This window comes from Rhinolophus hipposideros, assembly GCF_964194185.1.
Source record: "Rhinolophus hipposideros genome assembly, chromosome: 13".
In the NCBI taxonomy this organism is placed as follows: Eukaryota; Metazoa; Chordata; class Mammalia; order Chiroptera; family Rhinolophidae; genus Rhinolophus; species Rhinolophus hipposideros.
In genome coordinates, this window is record NC_138059.1 from 9,616,345 (window position 1) to 9,630,937 (window position 14,593).

Consider the following 14,593-nt stretch of genomic DNA (forward strand, 5'->3'; position numbering starts at 1 on the left):
AGGGCAGGTCACGACCACCAGCTAGATTGTCAACCTGCCTGGAAGCCGGGGCCCACGGTGAAGGGAAAGTAAACTGGACCATGTTAGAAATGAATCTGTTTCTGGAATTCCAACACCACCACAGCCACCGTGTGACCTCGTCTGAGTCACTGCCCCTGCCCTGGGTGTCAGTTTCTGCCCAAGCATCAGCCTGGGGCAGGTAAAAGTGATCCTGAAACACGTATTCAGTGTTGACTGAATACCTGGCCCCGAGTGAATCCCGTTCCATGTGCTATCTCATTGAAATCTCAGAACAACCTGCGCTTTTATCCTCAGTTCACAGCTGAGGAAACTGAGGCAGAAAGAAGTTAACATCATTGCCCAGTGAACTAAGCAACAGAGTGAGGCAAAAGCAGGAGGGACTCCAAGGCCATCGTATTCCAGGAACTTCACCACCACCACGACTGCTGCTTTTCGGTTTACCGATGAGGGTGAACGGCTTGGCCAAAGAAGCCCCTTCCAATTCTGAGACGCTGGGATCCAAGGAACACCTAAAATCAGCACAGGGTCCTAGCACCGTGGCCCCAAATCCTGGCACGTGTGACCTGGGGCACGAGATCGTTCCCAGCAGCACTGTGTGAGTGGCCGAAAAAGAAAAGAAAATCTGCCAACAACTCACATGTCCTTGGAGAACGGAGAGATAAACTCGGGTCAGCTCACACAAAGGCACAGATTACGGCACGGAAAAACAGACACAGCGGCATGCTTCAAGATGGATTCATCTACGTGACGCTAAGTGGAAAAGAAAGCTGCATTCAGTACGGAACTTTTGTGAAGCTCAAAAGGGGCCAAAAGTCAACTAACATTGTATTTAAGGACACTCATGTATATAGGAAAAAGAAGTTTCTAAGCAAGGACATCATAAACACCAAAATTCAGGATAATGGTCATCTATGGGGGCGGGGAGGGGAGCACTGAGGGATGGAGGTGGGGGGACACTAGGAAGAAGACAAAATTCAACTCAATGACCATTGGTCATATTCTGGTTCTTCAGCAGGGCAGAGGGTGCATGGTTATTTGTTTACGATTATGCCTCATGATTAGCCTATAAATTACGTCTGTGCTTTTGTAGGTATCGGTGGAATATAATGGACTACCCTTGAAGCTACATGAAATTCACTCACCGATTTTGTCACACCAAAAATGTTTGTTAGTCATTTCTTTTGTGGGAAGCACAACTCCTGCAGAGGCCTTTGAAAGTGACGTGACAGGTCGGAAGGGTCCAGTGGAACACGAGGACCCTTGCCATGTCACTGACTGCCGCGCTGGGGCGTACACACCGGCCCTCGGGGAATCTCTGCCAGGGACGAGAGCGCTGGCTGTTCCCCTCCACTGCTGGGAAGTGATGTAAGGCGACGGAGAGGATGGACAGGATAATACACGTACGAGCTGACCTGAGACACCACCCCGGGATAAACACTGGCTCCCGGATTCCAAAGGATGAGGACTCAGGGCAGTCCAGCAAGTGGTCAGGACATGCACGCGGCCACTTCCGGCTGGATGGCCCTGGCTGAGTTTCATACAATGTCTTTGCCTCGTACCAAAAAACGCAGGTAACAAGAGAGAAAACAGGTGAGTTGGACTTCATCAAAACGAAAAGATGCCTGTGCACCAAGGATACTTTCAAGAGGGTGAAAAGACAACCCACAGAACGGGACACAAGGGATTAACATCCAGAATAGATAAAGAACTCCAGCAAGTCAACACAACAAAAAAACACCATTCTCCAGAGAAGATGTATGACTAACCAATAAGCACCTGGAAAGACGCTCAACATCACCAGTCACGAATGAAATGTAAATCAAAACCACTATGAGATATACCACTTCATACTTACTAGGATGGCCGTTGTTTAAAAAAGAACAAGACAGACTATAACAAGTGTTGGTGAGGAAGTGGAGAAAGAGGAACCTTTGTGCATTGCCAGTGGGAATGTAAAACAATACGGCTGCCGTGGAAAACGGTATGGCCGCCCCCCCCCCAAATTAAACAGGGAATTACCCTACAAAGGCTATCACCTTATTATAGTGATTAAATAGCACTGTGCTGCGTTGTAACTCCATAAACGCTATATTATCATCGCAGTGCTTTTTTGCTCTTATTCTGATCTCTCAAAGGCAAGGACTGGATCTTCCAAACTATAAAATCCATAGTTGTTCTTCTTTATTCCGCAGAGCCTCGCACAATGCTGGGCACCTATTAAGCTCCTATAGTTCCCAACCAACGAGGCCCTTATGGAGATTTTCCTCCACAGTGCTCAGAAAGGTAACAAGATGGGAAATGTACAAGGGGGGGGGGGGCTTGTTTCATGTGAGAGATGATTAGTTTGTTTCTTTGAGCAATTTTGCTGGTGATCATTCACTGTAAACAAAGTAAAACCTGAACTCCTGCATGTTCCCCTCATGCAATGGGCAATGGCTAACCAACTGGGAGGGCAAAAGTCAGAGAGCTGGCAGGAATCCACAGCTGCTTAGCAGCACACCAACACCTTATGAGCACAGCAGGATACAAAAGGGCTGGCTTCCTCCAAAACAACATAAGTTGAGGGGGTGGAGAAGGAAGGGGAAAGGGAAAAGAACATTTTAGAATCGCAGAAATTACTCTCCCAGGCACACACAGCAGGTCCCCAAAGCATGCAAGAGACTGAGGAAGCTCTTCAGAATCACACTGCGTGCAAACAGTTCTAAGGGGGGAAATGTTACTACTGTGTATGCAGGAAAGTCCTGACAGGTGAGGCATTCCAGTCAGCAAAGATTTAAGCAGGGAGCACCCATCATGATATGCTGGTTGGGGGCACAGAAAAGCACGCCATGTCTGGAGGAGCTTGTGCCCTGGGAGACAGCCAACGCAGGGGCTGCAAACTGCTGACCTGGGGTCCACATCTGGTCCACCAGATGTATTTTGTTTGGCTTCTGAGTGTTCTTTAAAAATCTGAATTGAAACATTTGAAAACCAGGAGAGTTACATTTTTAAAAAAACGTATATACAGATACATGGATACATGGCTTCTCTTTAAAAAGTACAAGCATTGGCAACACCACTCATTGTATGTACCTTCTGGAATGGGGAAAAAGGGGAGAGGGGGTGAGGAGCTGGATCTAAGAGCAGATGCCCCTCCCCAGAAAGGGGACTGGTTGTGTGTCAGTCTGCACGTGTCCTATTGCACTCTTTCGGGCCCCCTTGGTACTTCTATACCATCTGCCCATACTCCTAAACAGATGAGTTTCTGGGTCCTGACAAGAACCCAGGTTTGCTACGCAATACAGTGGGGTGGGAGCTGTGATAACGCAGAGGCAGGGTGCTTGCAGGGGAGGGTCACAGTAGGCTTGGGAGGAAAAAGGAATGCTTCCTGGAGGAGGTGATCCCTAAGCTGAGACATGAAACATAAGTAGGAGTTATGGTAGTTAGGAAAGCAAGTGAGGAAAGGGATTGAAACTGGTCCCATTTCCCTGGCTGGCTACTTCCCTCTCCGTGTGAGACCTGAATGTTAGAAATGAATCTGTAGACACCAGTCCTCTAGAAGAATCCAATCATCCAAAACTTCAACATTATTTCAAGCCCCACGTTCTCCAGCTGCCCCCAGCTGCCCCTGACCAGACAAGCTTTCTTTCTGATCCAGGCCAGAAGTGTCCACCCGGCTCAAAGCACTCAGCCTTGAGGGTCGGTGAAGGGCTGGGTCCTTATCCTGGCTCCATCATTCATGTTCACTCAGCAATTCAATCAATACTGACTGAGGGCCGATTATGCAGCAGGTACTTGAATTAATAATGAGAAGCCATTACAAGCTTTTAAATCGTTGCATTTTCAGGATCTAGTTTGCCGCTTTAAAATATCACTCATTCCTGCCAGGAGGAGGGCAAGAGTGGGAGCAGGGAGACAGCCAGGACCTACGCGCCTCAGGGAGGTGGGTACTCCCAGGAGGGGTTCTGGCGCCTGTGACGTCAGGTCGTACTGCTGCACCAAAGACCAGGTAGTTAGTTGCATAATCATGGTCAAGGGGGTCAGGAATCCTTCAGGTATAAATAGTGACAACCTGAACGCACTGTCTAAGGGAGGCAGGCCGCCAAGACAATCTCCACAGGTTACAATCCCTGAAATAGTGATCTCCCCTTTCCTTGGCCACGTCTCACTTAAAAAAAAATAAATTAAAACCTCTGTTTTTCCTTTTTAACAGAATGAGCATGTGAGAAATGTCTCTAATTGAGAAAGCATGTACGGAATGTCTAGAGAAATGATAGGGAAGAGATCCCCGCCACTGGCCAGGCTCAAGGCCCGAGGACAGCCGAGGCTCAGGCCAGCCAGGACCTCTGCAGGAACAAAGGCCAAGGGCAGCCTCCAAGCTCCTCTTCTATTCCCAGAACACAAGTCTGGGAAGCTATCTCCTCCCAGGTGTCCCGAGGCGGGGGAGGGATATGCAAGGACAGCTGGAAGCACAGTCTGCTGCAGGAAGCCATGGGCCCCCACTGGCAGCGTCCTCTGAGTGTAAACCAGGCCAAGGCACTCTGGCCTTCAGCTCCTGGGTTTTTCATGGACCAAATGCAGTCGTCTGTTTTGTAAAAAGTGATGCTCCACAGGGCAGGCGAGATCTCTTTCTGAAATCTCTAAGTGGGAAGATTGGCTGAGGTGATGCCAAGGCCGCCACTGGATGAATCATTACTGGATGAATCATTATGGAATAAACCCTGTCACAAGAAATGCCGGAAGGGACCTCTATTCCTACAGCTGCTGTTCCACAAAGTCCAGGGGACTTGCTACACACAGCACCTTTTGTTTTTCCTATTTCCTTCTGAAAAATGGGGAAAGTCAAGCAAGTTATCCTGCAAGAAGGTAACTGGTGCACTCTCAGCTGCATTACTATCATGTTCTTCTGACTCCAGGCCGGCGACACCATGTGTGGAGGGATCTCTCTGAGATACGACTCGCGTCGCGTCCCTGCCCCTGTTCAAAACCTTCCATAGCTCCCTATGACCTGCTGATAAAGTCCAAGCGCCTCTGCTGGGTTTGGAGGGCCCCTGGCTACCTCTGCAGTCCCACCTGGAACCCCTCCAACTTTGCCCTCCAAGCAGACGTCCTTTCTATCTCCAAACGAAATACTATTGAACCTGTCCTCTTCTCTCCTCTCTACTGCCAGAGCCGAATCCAGGTCCCTCTCCTAGATCGCTACAATACAGCCTTTAAACAGGCCTCTAGTTTCCACTGTCAACCATCCAATCCATTTGAACCAGGAAAAAGGTCAATCAAATCAGGCCCGATCCCCTTAGCAGCTCATACACCACTGTGGCCCTCCAGTGACCTGGCACCTGCCCACCCTGGACCCCCATCCTGTGTCTCTGACCCCTGGAGCTGCCCTCCAGTCCACCCCACCCACAGGAGCCCCTTGATACTGTGAATGCCCCCAAATGTTTTCCTGCCCTGGGTTCTTCACACATGCTGTTCTGTAGGGCCAGTACCACCTTCCCTCAAACTGCTTTTGAAAGACATTTAAAGAACCTAGAACTTAGAACAATGAACACACGTGGTCTCCTAGGTACTCCAAGTCTGTTTTCCTTTCCATATGTTTTCAAATGTGTGAGACACTATGTATGTATAGATCCGTCCTCGTATTCTTTTAAAAAGCATTAAAGGTCAAGTGACCTTTGGGCCTCACCACCAGCCCCATTCTCTCCTCCCTGCCCGGACGAGGACACTTGAGTTTGATCTAGACCCTTCCAGTTCATTTTTTAGACCTTCATATCCATCTCTAAGTATCCGTAAATAACACCTAGCATGAGCTGTGAATTCTCAAGTTTACCTAGGAGGGGGCGGCACGCATGTTTCCGATTTCAATGCATACTGTCCACCAGTCCCTCAAACGACCTCACACGCTCACTAGCTGTGTGGGGGATCCGTGCCAAGCCTTGAGTCAGAATTCTTATTTTGGGCACATTTTAAAATACAAAAATGTGCCCCTTGGAAACAACCCAAATGAATGTCCTTCAACTGGAAAAAAAGCAAAAGGACAGTGGAAGAGACATAGAAGAGACCCTCTTCAGCAATCAAAAACGACCAAACTACTGATCACACCACCACTGGAAGAATCAGGTATGATGCTAAGTGAGAGAAACCAGACTCAAAAAGGCAAAATTGTAAGGAAGGTCAGAAAACAAATCAGGGGTTGTTGGAAGTGGAGGAGGAGATTGAGTATAAAGGGCCCAGAGGGAAGTTTGGAGGTGATGGAAGTGGGTGATGAGTGATGGTGATGTCTGCACGGGTGTGCATTTATCAAATCGCCCAGCATGGCCCCCTCGAAAGAGGGACTTCTGCTGGATAGACCTCAGACCTCAATAAACCTGACTTATTAGCAAGATTCTGAATCTTTTCACATGTACCGTGCACCTGGCTTTCTTCTTTTGAGAACTTTTTGCTCATGTCTTTTACCCCCTTTGCTGCGAGGTTGTTTGGCTTTTTGTTATTGACCTTTGAGAATTCTATATTCTTTATTAGTATAGCTTTTCTTGTAGTTGTTAGACGTGCATTTTCTCTTTAATGTATTATCATATTCATCCATCTTTTCCTTTCGTTTATTCTTTTCTCCTCCTCCGGTTAACTTCTCCCAAGTCTCACTCAAATGCAAGGTTTCGGTGTTAAGCCCCTCATCCCGGGTAAACTATCCACTCACATTACTCTATTTCATATTCTTTCATAGTGCTTATAATAATGTTATGTTGTGTATGTTTGCTTCTTTGCTTGTTTCCCCCACTAAATAATAAGCTTCTTCAGAACTGGTACCATATCTGTTTTGATCACTACTAAATACGCAAGGCCTAGAATAGTGTGTGTTTGGCATAAAATAAGCATTCTAAAAATATCTGCTGAATAAACGAAAGTACAGAAAAAACCCATACAGGTGCATATGGTATATGTAAACAAGTGTCTAGCATGTAATGTACACTATACATAAATGTTAATATCAGTGTATCAGGGACAACAAACATCACACATGTAACCAGAAAACAGAAAATTTGGCTTGAGTGCAAATCTCCTGAGCCACAATATTTACCTAAAACTTTTAAAATATTGAGAGGCTCTGATGCAATAATCCTAGGACTGGGGATTTGTCAAAATTTTTTTTTAACTGGATATATATAAACAGTCTATTATGAGCTAAGAATCCAAATCAAAAGAATGATTAAGTAAGCAATTTAAGAGCCACTGAACTGGATAATAAAATATGATCTACCTAATAAAAATGACAGAATAAAGGATATGTAATAATATTCAGGAATACTTATAACTTAATAACTATGAAGTCAGGATGCAAACCTAAATATAGCTCAGTTACATTTTTTTTAAAACAACAATAAAGATACAACAGTGATTATATTTAACTCAATAAAATATAAGTTACCTTTTATAGACATTCCCCCCCATTTTTAAAGATAAGCTTGTATTTCTTTCATTTGAGAAAAGATAGTTTAAATTTCCTTAGTCACAGTCCTTCTTTCATTTGAGGAAAGATAGTTTCCATTTCCTTAAATTTCCTCCCCAGTTCTGTCCACCAAGGGCCTGGAATCCCCAACTCAGGTACCTCCCACTAGAAACCCAGACTCCATATTGCATTTGTCATCCTTGTGCATATAAATCGGGGAAGGTACCATCCTTGAAAAGTGCCCAGAGTTTGCAAGACCCATTTAAATAAATGGCTTCTGCCTGGTCATTAAGGCTCTTTAGAGTCCCCTACCCCCCAGCCTACCTGGCGGCCCTACCTCTTCCACCTCAGCCACAGTCCCAAGGCTCAGGGCCCTCACCTCTCTGTTCCCTGTCTGCAATGTCCTCGCTGAGACCACAGAACCCTCACCCACTTCACTCCGGGGTGAGGATTCGCAACCACACCACACCTGACTGCCTGTGGTGCCACTTCGACCTGCCCTCCCTCCATCCTAGCAGATACTCTGCATGTCACCCATCGTGGGAGCTTCCTGAAGACTGGATGGTTTCTTACTGCAGAATCCCCGGTGCCTGGCACTCATTCAATTCACTGCAAGCCTCCCAAGTCTCAGGCATTGTTCCAGGGCCCACGGGCCGACAGAAGGAGAATGTGAGCCATACACGTACACTTTTCGATTTTTTAGTAACCACGTTAAAAAAAGTAAAAAACAAACAAACAAACAAACAAAAAAAACAGGTGAAAGTAAATGTACTAATATATCATATTTAACCCAATATATCCAGAGTTTCATTTCAACGTGCAATCAACATTAAAGAATTCCTTAATAAAATACTTCACATTCTCTTTTTGGGACTAAGTCTTTGAAATTCCATGTGTATTCTCCATGCACAGTATGTCTCCATTCAGACTAGCTTTACTGCACGTGCTCAGTGGCAGTGCAGCTTTCGCTGCTTCTGGGGACACTGCCGTGAGCAGTCCAGAAGCCCATTACTTCTGACCCCGTCCTCCGCGACCAGCCGACCAGCACCTGTGTTACGGGCATGTTTGTGCCGGATACCCCGGCTTCTGACTCAGATTTAGTCTGTTCTCAACACAGCAGCCAGACTGAATCAGATCAAATCGGCTTTCTATGGAAAACCCTTCATCGGCTCCCCACTGCACTGAGTACAAGACAAAGTCTTTAGAAAGGCCTGAAAACTTCACGGAAAGCACCATTGCTCTCTGGTTTCCCCTTCTGCCTGGGGGCCTTGCTCATACCACTCCAAGCCACTCTTCTCCTTGCTGCTCCCTCTCACAGGCCCGCTCCTGCCCACAGCCTCTCTCCTGGCTCTCACCGACACACTGTCCTCCACACTTCACTTCCGTCTCAGCCGCTCCAAGGTCAACTTCTCAGTGGAGCCTGCCCTGACCAGCCGACTTCATGCTGCAGCCCACCCAGCCCCGCAGACCCAGACCCCACAGATGCATTACCCCGTGTGCCCTCTTACTCTCCTTTCCTTGTGTATTGTGTCTACTGTTCCTTATCTGCCTATCCCAGCTGTAATGTAAGCCCCATTCAGACAGAAATCTCAGAAATCATTTCATGTTCCTCTCTGCATCCCCAACACCAAGAACATTGCTTGGCACAGAGTAGGCACATGATAAATATTTGCCGAATTAATGAAAATGAATGAATTGCAGTAAGGCCTCAGCCTTAGAGTTTACAGTTTGGTGAAAGCAGACAGATATATGGAATATCAAGTAAGGATAACTTCTGCTTTAGTTTGCTCCAACTGCCATCTGGGGAGGCTTACACAATATAAATTGTTTCTGACAGCTCTAGAGGTTGGGAAGTCCACAGTCAAGGTTCCGACCGATGCAGTCTCTCGTGAGAGCTCTCTTCCTGGCTTGTCAACAGCCACCTTCTCTCTGTGTCCTTGCAGAGAAGAAAGCTCTCTGGTGTCTCTTCTTATAAAGGCACTACTCTTATCATGAGGATTCCACCTTGACAACCTCATCTCCCCCTGTTCACCTCCCAGAGGCCCTGTCTCCAAATACCATCACAATGGGCGGTTAGGATTTCAACATATGAATTTTGGAGAGACACAAACAACAAGCACCATGGAGAAAAATAAAACTCAGGAAGGGAACTGGGGGAAAGGCAGGTTGCGGTTTATGAGGCAGCCACCAAAGGAAAATATAGCAACTACCCAGTACATAGTACCTCACGCCAGGCCCTGTGCTTGGCACCTTTCATCTATTAACACAGTGGTGCCAGAGCCCGTCTGCTTTTGCCCTATCCTTTCCTCCTCTCCCTCTGAGGACCTTGCTGCCTCCACTGCATGGCTTGGCTTGAACAGAAGCTTTAAGGAGGCAAAGATTTTTTGTCTTTTTTGCATCTCCAGCATCTAGACCGTCTGGCACCCAGCGATTGCTTAGTAAAGGAATCCATCTATCAATGTGGATGAATCCATCTGGAACAGAGTAGCAAATATTGGCTGGGGCTCATTTACCAGGAAAAGGGAGTCCTGAAGAATAATAAATAATAACAATTGCTTTTATGTCTTACTCAAGAGCTTACTTCCTCTATGTTAAGTGTTTTGCACCATCCCTGGCAGGGAGAAATGTTCTCCTCCCTGAGCAGTAGCTGAGGAAATGGAGAGAGAGAGAGAGAGAGAGAGAGAGAGAGAGAGAGAGAGAGAGAGAGAGAGAGAGAGAGAGCGCTTAAGTAACTTGCAAAGGCAATGCCACCTGAGGGGCGCCCTCAGATTCCTATTCTTTTCTCAGCCCTGCTTCTGCAGCTTTCCTGGCTTCTTATCTCTTTCTTACTTATTATATTCGCCAGCATTCCTTTCAGATGTTTGCAAAAAGCCCTAGTGAGGCCACTGCCACCCTAGGAGCTAGGTAACCAGAATGTTAACTTTACACATTAAAATGTGTTCAGAAACCACTACTCCCAGCAGCCACAGGAAGTAACAAAACCTGATAATTGTAACAGTAATAATATTAGCTAACCTTGAGTGCTTACTATGCGCCCAGGCACTGGGCTAAATGCTTGCTGTTCTTCCTCTATTTCCTCCTCAGAACCACCTAGGAAGCTGACCTCGCATCACTCCCTCACTTCTTAGAGGAGAACACTGAGGCTCAGAGAGGTGAAGTAACTTGCCCCAAAGTAACGGAGATCTGTGCATCTCCTTAGATGTCCACAGATGCCTTAGGCGGCTGCTTTCTGGTTGCTTTCGCTTTCTTCAGTGTCCTTTCCCTAGGGACAAACCCCTCCATGTCCCACCAGGTCAGGCTAAGGAGACAAGGGACCATAGTGTGTTTCCTTGAAAACAAGGCAGTTCTTGACAGCCACTTGATTGAACAAAGTACCAGGGCCCAGTTAGCCCCCAGACCTGCGAAGATGACTCCCCCCTTCCCCCAGCTGGTCAAGGCTCTCAACAAAATCATGGTCAACCAGGGAAAAGAGCCAAGTAAACAAATAATCCTGCGTCTCAGGTTACCTACCAGGCACCAGCAAAACACCACCCCATCACCTCCTGCCCACTGACGGAGGAAGAGAAAAACAAAAGAAAGCCCACTCAGAATTCTGCAATTAAAAAATGACTGAGACCTCTCTGTTTTATGACCCAGCATTGTGTTTTGCTTTAATGGTAGGGTTGAGAGAGGGGGGCCACCACAATCTTTGTATTGTTAGGGTCACCTCAGGACCTAACAACACACTCAGGATAGAGGTAGGTACTCAGAATGGTTGGGGGGAGTTTGGGGGGTACGGATGTGATCATTTGCAAACAGAGTTCCAGCTCCCATTCCCTGTGAAGGTTCAGAGTAATTAAATGCTGTCGCTAAGCAAGGCAGGACGCATGGATATAGCATTTTGCAAATACTCATGGATTCTGCACCAACACTGAGGCTTCAGACCTCTACCCATGGCTCCTGCTAGGGCCCCAGAGACCCCATTTCCCAGACCCCCCAGCCCAGAATTTTCCTCACACTGAAGCCCCCAACCCAACCCCCCATGGCTTCTTGGCCCCACTGGCAGCCGGCACCAAGGCAGGACAGGCCCGCAGCCAGAGCAAGTGGTGTCTTCAATCTTCCCTTACACAATTTTTTGAGAGATTAAACAAGATACTACATCTAAAGCATTCAGAACTGAGGTTGGCCCACAATAAGGATATCCCCCCTTGCTAGACGTTTTACTGTAACTGCCTCGTGCGGGTGTAGGGAACACAAATTGCAAAGAACAGGCTCGACATAATATACGATTTCCATGCTATTACAGGAACCACTGTTATTGTTATCGCTATTATTAATTACTAGTATTGTGATTAGTTACTTGAGGCCAGAAAAACAAGAGACAGAGGAGGCATCTATCAAAGAGCCCATTTTAGTACTGTTTTCCTGTAAGGCCTAGAATTTCTCGGGTTTTATACGGAAGGTGTAGACGTGACCATCAATGGAGCTCATCCATGGTCAAAATTATTCTAGGTTATTGCTCTATTCCCATCTTCAGTCAGGGTACCCCTGCAGACACAGGTGTACAAAGGCGGGGGGCCAAAAACTGGGAGAGTGTCATGTCTACACCCAACTATGAAAGGAAACCCCAAAACAAAATTCCGAGGGTCCAGGAGGGCATGTGACATTTAAAATACACATGGTGAAGTACAGCCATTAACAGGAGAACCGCTCCCTCTCCAAAGAATAAGGACCTGACCAGGCAACTATCCAAGGTCCTCGCTTCCCCAGGAAAGGGTCCATCTGCGATTGGTCTGAACAAATTCAGGGACACTCACACCACGAGGAAGGAAGAAAGGTGTCTCATCGACCAGGAGACCCCTTAGCGGAGCTGTCCGAGAACAGTGTCTACCCTGGGCAGACAGAGGACCCCACGCATGGTAAACACAGGCTCCCAAAACCCAACCAGGCTGCCTGCCTGCCATTCAGAGGAGAAAAGCTAAAAGCACAAGGTACTGATTGGATGTAGATGGTGGGTTTTTAGACCAGCAATCACACAAACTAGTGGGGGTCAGAGAGTCCACAACTGAGACAAAGAACCCCTCTTTCCAGCCCAGAAAAGCTCCAGCCAGGGACAGAACAGCACATCAGACAGCATGGGGGCGCGGGGAAGAAGAGAGCGAGGAAGATCAATGAGAAAAAGAAACTGATTTCTTCCACTTTTCAAAAGAAGCCTGGTTTATGCAAAATTCTGCACTCACATTAGGTAAAGAAACAATAACAACAGAAAAATCATCCTTAACCAGGCAAAACAACAATGTGACCACACAACAAATTTCCTCTGGGTTCAATGGGTACAGCCTTACGGTGGGAACTGGACCCACCGGGCCTTTCCACCCCCAGACTCACACGTGGAATTCCAGCCGGGCACTCCTGCCCAGGCTTTAGACCACGAGGCTGTCCTCACCTCCATCATGTGTAGCTCCTCTCCGACAGTGGAGACAAGGCCACGAGGCTCTGCCCAGCCAGGAACTCTGTGTTTGTCCTTGCGCTGCTTCCAGGAAGGTTTTTCTCCTAATAAATCTTTCAGGAAGTCCCACTCAGGGTTCGGAGGATCCACACAGCCCCCTTGGCTGGAGACTTACAAAGATTGGCTGTGACCACAGGACTGTCAAATGAACAAGCCTCAACTTGTCACCACCAGTATGCAAATGAGCATCATCCCATAACAAACAGCAAGGCAAATGCAACCCCTGTGTCCCCAGAGCCCAGGCCCACCCACCACACACAAACACAGGTTTCTCCATGGTTTCCTCCGGGAACAAAACAGCTGCAATAGCGGGGACTAATAGCGTTGGTGAGGTGGAGAAGAGGGTGCTGCCAGCCTCTCTCTGGAAAACATAAGTCTAGAAAGGAAACCCCCACCACCTCACCCTGTTCTCCCTTAAAACCTTCAGGAGTGATTTGCTCTCTTCACTGTCTCTTCTCTTCTAGAAGGGCCTGAAGTTAGGTGCTCCAGTGAATAGAAGACTATTCCATGCCTGCAAACTATCAGGAAAATTCTTGGTGTATCCACACACCAGACACATGCAGCCTCGTGGCTGCCCTTCCTGAAAGTCTACACCAGACCACAAACACTGGCATAAATAAGAGCACATGAGCCGAAAGAGAATAACCCTAATTAAATCAACAGCCCATCCAAAAAGAAAGAATTATGGAGACAAGGCTGTGCGGGCACCCAGCAGATCTGGAAAGGCAAAGCCAAAGCAGAGAAAGTTTCAAAAAAGCAGAGTTGCTGAGTCTTCGGAAATCATCTTGTGTGTGTGGGGGGGGGGGGGATGGTCAAAGGATGGAAGGAGCATCATAGGCTCACAGACTTCCAGTCTCGCAAAAGGGGCCTCCAAGCCACATCTGCGACCCCCAATAGATACTGATTAAAGATGGTCTATTTTTAGAGATTAGGTAATACACCCTTGATCAAGTGCAGAAAATCCAGATATCGCTATGCACGGGGCATTTGATGTCACTCTCCTCCCCTCCCCCCTCCCCAAACGCCCCAACTCGCTGCCAGCCTCGAGTCTGGGGATGAGGCAAGGACACGGGTAACACACACGTCTCAGAATCCGAAAGCCCCCACGCACTGCACCTCCCGACCCCCCAGGCCCCGAAGCTCGCGACTTTGCAGAAACGCAGAGGAAAACAGGCTAACTTACTGGAAGGTGGCTCCCAGCCGTGTCACCGGGGCCGCCAACATCCTTCCCGCGTGGAGATCCCCTCGGGGGCGGCCCGGGGGCCCCGGGCCCAGCCTGGCTCGCGGCCCCTCGCTGCTCCTCGGGCTGCAGGCCGCCCGAGCCCTCCCGGCCCGAGGGCCCATGTGCTCGGCGTCCGCACGCGCTCTGCCCGCCGGAGCGCGGGGCTGGCGGGCGGCCCGTGACGTCACGGCGGCTCGCGCTCGGGCCGCGGGGGAGGGGAGGCGCGCGCCGCGGGGCCGCCGCGTGCGCCCTGGGCCCCGGTGCTCGGGCTCCCCGCGCTCCCCGCCGCCCGCCCCCCGAGCAGCCGGGCCCCCGAGCGCTGCAGGGCGGCGTGCAGGCGGGTGGGCCTGGGCGGCCGCGGGCCCGGAGCGCGCGGGGGGGGGCGCGCTCCGCGTGGGGAGGGGGGGGGTCCTCGCGGCGCTGGACCCCCGGGGGA

The 14,593-nt window shown here is 48.6% G+C and overlaps 1 long non-coding RNA gene across 5 annotated transcripts in view; it reads right to left on the reverse strand.

Annotated features, from left to right (window-relative positions):
* LOC308506828 overlaps window positions 1–14,312 on the reverse strand; it is a 239,180-nt gene extending 224,868 nt beyond the window's left edge. For 3 of the 5 annotated variants that reach the window (XR_013994779.1, XR_013994780.1, XR_013994781.1), the window contains exon 1: window positions 14,119–14,266. This is a non-coding gene — a long non-coding RNA (uncharacterized lncRNA). Of the gene's footprint in view, window positions 1–658; window positions 772–14,118 lie in introns of all 5 variants that reach the window. The other 2 variants (XR_013994782.1, XR_013994778.1) reach the window with 2 other exon arrangements.
* Between the last annotated feature and the right edge of the window lie 281 nt (window positions 14,313–14,593).